Genomic DNA, 9,980 nt, shown 5'->3' with positions numbered 1-9,980 from the left:
TGAAAAAGTGTACAAAACTAATGAGTTATGTAACTTGTTTGTTTCAGATAATATGCCAATGATGAAGAAAGAAAATTAGTGAATAAGTATTTAACTTTCGTTCAATCAACGTAATATAATTAATTTACTCTTTATAATAAAACTTTAAAACTATTTATTTGTTTTACTAACCTGAGACACAAAGACAAAACACCAAGATGGACTAAAGCAGACCAAGTCAGAGACCAGAATATCTTGCTCAGGTGAATAGAGCGCTTATATACACCGTCATATAAGTCGAGGCCAGCCAGGCAGGTAGGTCGTTACACAACAAGGACAGACAGCAAGGACTGTATAATTTAGAACCATTAAGCCGGCCCCAGATTAACAAACTCACTGGCCTTCACATTTAAGAGCCGACAATCAGGATGTCTAACTGTCAATTATAATACAAGGCCCAACTTTGTAATCAGATTTATAATCCATGTTAAATTAACTCACTCACCTCGACATTTCAAAGAACCACTTTTCCTTGTAGTCACTACTCCCCATTCCATATATAGTTGGCAGTTAACAAACAACATAATTTATCATATCTATGATATTTGAAATTGTTTAAAGCTGTAACTTGGTAGGGTGGTTTGTAACCACTACCACTTAGGCATAGTATACCTCTTAAGGGTGAACTACCCTCTGAACCACCCCTAACATAAAAAGTGTCATTTTCAATAGAAAATGTCTGAAACTTAAGATTCATGCGTTCTTAACATTAAATCACCTAAAAATAGTCAAATTTTCACTCAGGGATGAAACTACCCTAAAAGTGTTTTTTCCTTATTGCTCAGCTATTTTAATAGTTTGAGCACTGAAACTTGGTACAAAAATCAATACTAGTTTACTCGACATTATTTAAAAACCAATATTGAGAATCATCCCCTAGATTTTCTTTTATCAACCCTTATACTAAAACAGTTATTACATAATTACCAGAGGGTGAAAAATTATTATATTTGCTACAAAGTATCCCAGCACTGTCTAATATTTTTAACAATTAAAACTTTCAACCTAAACCTAACAGCTACCCCATAATCACTCTTCATCCCCCAAACTTTAGGATTTTTTATTAAGCTTATTTTTCATCGTATCAATCTGAGATTTGATATACTGATTCATCTTTATACTAGCTACAAAATATATAAATCTCAGCCTCATTAGACCACCTCAACGCTGCACTCTGGTGGGCAAAGATTGTACCTACAGTACTACAATCTGGTGGAAAAATAATGTACCTACAGTGCTACAATCTGGTGGCTAAGACTCCTAGTGGTCAAAATCAGAACTACAAAATACTTTTCATCCTACATCACACTCTTAACCTCCAAGGACAAACATAATTAGTCAACACCATGATAACAAGCTTATCTTGACCCAAAGGTCAGCTTATTTTGACCCCAAGGTCATGATAACAAGCGTATCTTGACCCCAAGGTCACGATAACAAGCTTATCTTCACCCCCAAGGTTAATGACCCAGTTCAAGGTCATTTTGGCCTATCCTCCCATGGGGTCTACTGATGTTATCCAAACAAAAATGCTGCCAAACTCAATAATTAACAAAGTTGTTCAGGTTAACAATGTGTATTCATCCCAAAGCTTTTACTACCCCAGAAAGCAGTATAATGTTTACTAAATATTTGGCACCTACATATAGTTAATGGCAATACTCATTTACGCAACGGTACCATTTTCAATAAACAATATTTCACTAGTGTAGTTTTAAAAATATAAATACCAAATGCCTCGTAGCTTAAAACAACGAATAGCTTTCGCAGTTTCCAAAACCAACAATCAAACCATGATGGTAGTGACCTAAAGTAACAAAACCCGCCCACTAGATCGTCTGGCTTGTAAACACATTGCTGATGTTGTCATAACATTGTAACTTTCTTGATTGCTGACCAACCAAAAGGAGTTACACTGAAATATCTAAAACAATATTGTAGTCGTATAAATGAATAAATGATAGGTTTTCACGATAGATTTTCAATTATTTCATATATTCGTTTGTAATAAGGTACATATTCAACACAAAAATTTTAATTTTTCATATCTATTATGTACTAAAGGCTGAAGTTATTGCAGTGTTAACGGTGTCTTCTATACTTTCCAGTGTTTTATATGAGTTCTATGAGTTCTTTGGTCTTTTTGTAAGCAATAAATGGAAAGACAAAAAGAAAATACAGCTTCTTAGATCAAAATGTAGGTCTCTGAAACTCAACACAAATTCATTCACCTAAACGATTAAATTTTGTATCGTTTGTTATACCGTTATATATTAGATTAGTTGTTATATTGTTTGTTATCTTTGTTGGAGTAGATGTATAATTCTTTAATTTATGGTGGTTCAGGAAACCCGTAAAATCTGCCCGAAGTAAGAGTTTTAATAGAGTCATATAAACTACTTTTCAAAAAATAAATACTAAATAAAATACTTTTTTTGACGTACGGTATTTAAATTTGATTTAAAGGGTACATATTGAAAGAAAACACAAAACGTTAGTGTTAAATTATTTAATATAGCTTAATCAGTAAAAAAACCCATAAATGGTTTTCCTTAGTAATAATGTGGCATAAAAACAATACGTTATAACACATGGTTAACAAGACGTGTTGCTACATTGTGATACAACAAGGGAGGGTCGTGTTTCTCAAGAGATATATTATCATTGTACAGTATAATGATGTTCTCTAGTTCCCATGTAACTTTGCACTCCCATGGCCCAGGACTATTCTTGGGACCTATGATGTAATATACCGGAATGTTTCTTACTTTTTAAGACTTGATTGAATTTACTTTGAAAGTAAAATATACATTTTAGCTCAATTTGTCTTACGTTGATTGCAGTTAACTCCTAAAAGGTTTTTATCATCTACATAAAATTTACTGTTACCTTCATTTTATATATTATTGAATTTAATTAGTGAGAATGTTAGTTCCTAATTGAACAAGAAAAAAATCAAGAAATTAACAGCTTACATCGATGCCTTTGTGCTGTATACATATAACATTACCCAAAACTTATTAAATTATAATTAACATACACTACAATTAAGACTGTTATTCGTTCATGTTTAAATCAAAATTAAACGTCAAACCACACAAAAATTCCTAAATTTTGATTTCACCTACATGTGAGTTGTTCCCTTACGAAAAACCACAACATATTCCGGTAAACTGTACGGTAAAACTGTCTTTTAACAGTTAAAGGATTTTTTTTTAATACGGTTCTAAAGATATGTTAACTTATGTGATTTTTTAAACCATATAAAATGACGGAAAATCGTATTCTTGCAGACAGAATTTTTATTGAAATTTTGTATTGAACTGTCCTTATAATCCTAGACAAAACCATACAACCCTAATTGTAGCAAAAATTACGGCTTGAAAGTTACAGCACCTTTAGCAATTTTCTCCATAAACAAATTGTGATTTTTCCTTATGAAGTACCATATTTACCTCCACCACTTACCCATGGCAAAGATTGTTGACAATGGGAGAAAGTATGTGTCAGATTAACGATACTGTTTGTTTTCATCTCTTGAAATGTTACACAAAAGGGAGAGGGACGCAAATTAAAGTGGGCAAACAAGTAGTTAACAACATTAGAGTTGTAGGCCTGACCCAGCAAACACAGATCCGCTGGCCTGACCTTTCATTGGTAGACCATCTAACAACGCAAGCAAAACTCCCTTTTTCACTTTTGATTAAGAACTTCCCTGTATAATTATGGAACTTCGAAAGGTTGACACGAGTAAAATAATCATTCGCCATCATCACATATGTCTTACATTGGACAAGCTATTTTCATATTGATTTTTATTAACTTGTACCAAATGAAGTTAACTAACAACTAACACTAATAAGACAGTAATTAGTACACGTTAGTAAGTTACTTGTTTGTAATGACTAACAAAATGAGATTAGTATACTTTTTATGTCCCACCTTCTCATGCTAGGGTGCTAGGTTCTAACATGGAACCCTTTTTCACATTACTTCAGGCTAGTCCTAGAGATCAGCGGCATTATCACATAGATAAAATCCATTGGTGATTGACGGGATCTGAACTCGGGACCTTAGGGACCGAAGACCCACACTCTAACACTAGGCAAGTTCGTTTCCCAAGCAGAGAACCCTGACAGTTGTTATAATTTGTTTCTTGATTTATTTTAGCATCATGTTGACATTTTCCTTCAGCTAGAAGTATTTAAGTTTTAACATTGCAATCAATCAAAAGACCGATATGGATTTGCGTAAAAATTAGACTAAAATAAATTTTTGATGTGAATATTAAGTGTAGCTATAATCAAATTTTTATAACTTCTCTCTATTTAAAATTTTTTTATGATTGCGTAAAAGTACGTTTTGCATCATGACTATGTCGCACTCTTGTGTATGCGTTATTACACTTTGCTTATGCTGTTCAATTGCGAAACATATGCAAAGAGTGTTAACCTTTAACACACGCAAAATCAACAGATGGCCAAAAATTATTTTCGAAATGTGGAATCATCTATAACTTTTATGGTATTTATTTCAATATAAAAATTAATTTTTAGTTTTGCCTTATTAACTGATTTCAATACTTTTTCCAGAGCAGTTACTTCAAATGAGAACATTTTTTTTATTCCCGAAGGTAATGGTGGCTATAGTGTTCCTTTAGTATACATTTTTAAATTTTTTTTAAAGAGGTTGGCGGCCTCTTTTAACCTTGCATTTGCCCGTCCACATAGACTAAGCGCCCGTGCGTGGATCGTCTGCAGCAAAGCAAGGAGTGAGCCGGTACAGTACAAAGGTGAACTGTACTGATAAAATGTTATCGGCAGTGGCCAGGATCCGAACCCACGACATCGCTGCCTTGGGCCCGAAGTCCGCGACGCTACCGACTGAGCCACCGACTCACCCAAATAATTAATAAATAAATTAATACATTTCTAAATTTAATAAAAATAAATAATAAATTTCTTAGGGTTTTAAATGTTTTCGTTCCTACATTAACCTAAAAGATTACTTAATCAATACGTAAATATGGTAAAATTGGTTTACTTGTTTATTTTTTTAATAAGATTGTGTTAAAAAAACTTTACTGGGGTATATTTAAATTTAAAGGAGGTCGGACGTTTTTGTTAAGGTTAATTAGGGAAAGGAACGTGTTTTCTTTTAACAAAAAACTGAGAACTTCCTTTTGTTTTTGGTGTCTCTTGATTTCCTTTGTTAACGCCAACTTAAATATGTATTTCTAATATTTTAAAATCAAAGTAAAAAACTATGTGATTCAAGAAAACTTTACCTCTTACACTTTTAAACAAAAAAAATACTATGAAATCATATACTTTTATATAATGTTCGTGTATAAAAAGTATAATTTTCAAACAGGTATACATATTTCTTTTTTTTATAAATGGGATTCAGTATTTCCTATAAGTGACAAGGATTACTATTTTATCAATATATTAAGTACTTAATTAAAATACTCTTAAATGTATTTTTAGGGACTTTACTAACACTACATATTACGTTTATCAATTAGGTTGTTTAAGTTTATATTCAATCCCAGATCCCTGAATCCCTCAATCATTGTAAAAATTAACCACATAACGACATGTGTTCAATATTTGATTTTTTCTCTGCATCCTATCATCATGTCATATAATCATTCTTATTTTTGTTTAATAGTATACATTTTTCCACTACTCCCCTTTTAACAGTTGTTCTAGTAGTTCTAGGAGACTTTCACTGTAAGATTTGCCTCTTAAGAAAATTCCTGAACATTTGTTTGATTTTGATTGTGTTGCTTCCAGCCCTCGTTATTAAGAAACTACACATAATATAGACGTCCATATTCGGAACAGGTTAAAGCTACTTTAATATTTATTAGCCAGAACATTTAGTTTTGCCTTGTGAGTGGTTGTATCTATAAAGTTGGCTTTCAAACAATGTATTTACAGGTAATAATTAATATACTGTTGATCTCACACATAATAAGTTTAACTACCCAGGGCACCCTCATCATACTAATTAAATGTATTCTAGGGGTCCATAGCAACAATTGCTGCCCTGTTTTCCTAAATAAACTCCTTCCTAGTCACGGTCTTCTTCTAACACGATACATTTCAACACTGCGTTACTATTATTACCTAAAAACAGAACACTAAAATCAATAAACAAATACAAAATGTTGACATCAGCTGGTATATTTGAAACAACTTATACAAACACTGTAGTACTTCCATTAGAAATTGGCTGGATCTTTGACTGCCTGTGGAACAGAGCAGAGGGGTAATTTTTGAGACTTCTGATATTTTTCCCACGTCCTTGGAACTTAAACTTTAAAACGAATCCTCAAGAGCCATGTTACTGGCTCAAGATATTTTGTGTGGACCGATTCGCTTACAGAATTAAAAATATAGATAGATATATTTTACTATCACTTTACAAATACAAAAGAATATTTGGATCAGTAATTCATTTGAAATTCAATATTTAATCTAATTGAGCAGAGATTAAATTTGTTAATAATTTGTCAATTCATAAGCATGTCAAATCCTCATGACCTTCGAATGAAGTGATTATTTGACACCTTGAGGCCTGAAGATGGTTCAATAATGAACCGAAACTAGTTGCCAAAACAGCAACAAAGGATTACTATATGCAGGTATTGTAAACCATTTTAAGTATAATACAGTAATCCGGAGGCTAAACAACTATATTTTAAAATGAAGCATGTCAAAGTTTCAATTAGGACACAGAACTTGATTTACATAAAATGGAATAAATAAGTAAACATTAATTATGCATTACAAAATTTTGATTTTATCTATTGTTATGAAAACTTGCTTCTTCTAAGTTTGTTCCTGGTCAAATATTGCATTTAGTGACGAGACTGTACTCTTATCAATGTGTTACATGGGTAAAGGTTAATAATCATGCAATCTAACTGGATAATTTTTATTAAATTGGATTTAGTTTTTACAATTGTACATATTTAGCTAAATAAGATAGAATACTATATTTTACCATTACTAAAATCATTTGAACCCATAGAAAATATCCATAATCATTTTTTTGTAGATACTTGACTAAATAAATGTACTTAGATTCGAAATAAAATCCTCCAAAATTTTGACCGCAGGGCTAGCTGGAATTGAGAAAGATACGTCATCATTTGACTTGACATCTCATTATACAGACTCTTGCCATCATCTATTGTGTTGCAGACTGTGTTTTTTTTTTCAAATGCAAACAAATATCATACAGTATTACCTTAGAAAATCTCATTCTTTGGCATTGCCCTAAGGAGTCCAATCCTAACATTACTAAGTTTCCTAATTTTAAAAGTAAAACCTGCAGTAATACACATGCAAATTTGAATTATCTGGAATGAGTGATTCATAGATAGATTATTATTCAACAATTATCTATGAATCACTTTGAACTGATTATTGGTGGTTACTGAAACGGATGAACTCAATATTGGGTTTCTAATGAAACCAGATAATTTAATTATTCCCTCGTGTGTTTTGTAATAAAGTTTCGTTCACACACACAATAAGCGTGAAAATTCCCAAACTTTGTCAATGCTTTGTTTATATTATTTTAAAGAACACTCAAATTATTTTTACCTATTCAAAGAATATATGCAGAATATACAATGCACACTAGTAAACTAAAAAAAAAAATAAAAAAAAAAAACTATTATCTAACGTTCTAGCATTGAAGATTGAACTCTTCCATATTTAAGACTTATAATTATAAATTCATAAGCTATGTAATATATATTTAACTGAATGACCGAGTCATACTTCACCTGACCTTTCTAAGCTGCCATAATTACAAGAGGAAGCCCTTAAACAAAAGTGACAAAGCAAGTTTCAGTTACGTAGTCTGTTGGTTAACCACATAGAGGTCCGGCCTACAACTCTGATGTTGTTAACTAACTTTCCCTTTGACCAATTTTATTACCGACATCTTCCTACCAGAAAACCATCTCAGAATAATAAGCAAAAGAGAAGGACATTATTTTGTAAGCATTAGGTGTTTGTTAATGTATTATAACTAAGACACAGCTTACGACTGCAAAGGTAGAACAACCTACTATTTTATGTTATCTTTGATTTGGAATTTTTTATCAAGAATCAGTACACATTTCAAATTGTTACTCTAAAAACTACTTTTTACTGTACTTTATAAACTTAAGTAACACCACAATGCCGAATTATAAGTCAAATCATTTTAGCGAATTTCCCGTATAGGGAAAGCGTAGTACTCATAGTAAGACCTAGACCCGAAACCGATTAACTTTTTTGTTTTTGAGGTCCCTAGAGGAAAAAACACCATCCGTTCAAATTCATATATTTATATAGATATATTTATATATATGTCCGTAAGCACGATAACTCGAGTAAAAATGATCCTATTTTTATGAAATTTTGTATAAACACTCCTAAATTTATTCGAACGAGTTCGCGAACCAGCATGGTCGAACTATGGGAACAGGGCTTTTGGGGGGTTTTATGGGGTAAAAATTGGTTTTTCCTATTTTTGACCCTAAAAACACAAAATTTTACAATTTATTTCCAAACCATTTTGTAGAGCATAACAAAACAAATAGGCTGATATAGTATTGAAGCGTTACTATGCGCCTAATGGTTACGGAGAGAATTCTTAAATCTTGTAAATTTGAAATTACCATGTTATTGTTATGGAGAATAAGTAAACTGTTGTGGTTAGCTTGTTTATGAACTAATTTTTATTTGGTAAATGCATTTATTTTATTAAAATTTTACAAAAAAAAAACACTTATTTACTCTCTCTGTGCAGCAAACCTCGTTAAATTAATGCTACTTAAATAGGGAATAAATGTGATATTTTTAAGGAGACATTTTAATTTAAATCCAATCAGGCAAATAAAAATTCGCTTAGTCTGCAGGTTTGCTGCGGCGGGGGTGTTACAGTTTTTTTCTTCAAAAGGGAAAACACTTTTTTATAAATAATCACGTACTTAAAGTTTTCTATTGAGTTTACTGTTGATGAATTCATAATGGCAATTAAATAATTACAGTACTAAGCAAATATTCAATTAATTATGATATTATTCTTTATCCACCGTATGTTAATTTTAATTTTGAAACTTTGAAATAAGGTAACAAAATATAGCTGTTTTCATGATTTCCCAAATTATGTTATTGACAAAATGTATTTACTATCTAATGAAAATTAACTTCCAATTAAAAATCCAAGTTGTTGTATCAGCAAAACGATAACAATATATCTACTTCATAGCCCACATCACATTAAATGTCTACACGTTTTGTAGCCTAAAGCTTGAATGCTTAAAAGGAGTTTGTTAATTTTTCCAATATTCTTGCAATAATCTTTTGATCTAAGATAAAAAAAAAATATTTTCAAGTTTAAAAAAAAAAATTAAAATATACGTTGGACTAAAAAGACACGATTAGTCTACAAAATATAGTTTATAAATTGGAAATCAAAAAGTTTATGTCAGAAGTGGGATTCGAACCCACGCCCTCATAGAGGACCAGAACGCCCAGTACCGTCAACACGGTAAGCTTCCGCTTGAGTCTGGCGCCTTAGACCGCTCGGCCATCCTGACATGCTGAGTACGGTGGTATAACTTATTTACTGTACTACGGTATCTAGCTTTTATAGCTTAACATATAAATAGGCAAGCATGTTTCTTTAAACCCTTTTTTCTCAGCTCTGTGTATCGCAAGGGAAATGCAAATACAAGCATACTGTTACAATAGTATATTTCGTACCTACGGCTGAAAATGAGGTTTTTGAATTGGTTTATTGATAAACCGAAATTGAAATATTTTTTAAGAAAAATATTTTAAATAATATATTTTTAGTTTTCTTTGCATTAAAATTTCCTTATCTTAGGAAATTTTTGTTAAATAAGTAACTCCTCTTCCCAAGCTTTA

The 9,980-nt window shown here is 31.6% G+C and overlaps 1 non-coding gene across 1 annotated transcript; it reads right to left on the bottom strand.

The window, feature by feature from the left end:
• Positions 1 to 9,535: 9,535 nt before the first annotated feature.
• Trnal-caa (transfer RNA leucine (anticodon CAA)) lies at positions 9,536 to 9,649 on the bottom strand. The gene is made up of 2 exons: positions 9,612 to 9,649; positions 9,536 to 9,580 (listed from the first exon to the last, which is right to left on the bottom strand). It is a non-coding gene; the product is annotated as a tRNA-Leu (tRNA).
• Between the last annotated feature and the right edge of the window lie 331 nt (positions 9,650 to 9,980).

The sequence above is a fragment of the Macrosteles quadrilineatus genome, unplaced genomic scaffold (assembly GCF_028750875.1).
Source record: "Macrosteles quadrilineatus isolate MER2022 unplaced genomic scaffold, UCM_ALF_1.0 Scaffold_1__1_contigs__length_201487025, whole genome shotgun sequence".
Taxonomy (NCBI): domain Eukaryota; kingdom Metazoa; phylum Arthropoda; class Insecta; order Hemiptera; family Cicadellidae; genus Macrosteles; species Macrosteles quadrilineatus.
The sequence above is the reverse complement of the archived record's forward strand: the minus strand, read 5'-3'. Positions and strand labels throughout refer to the sequence as shown.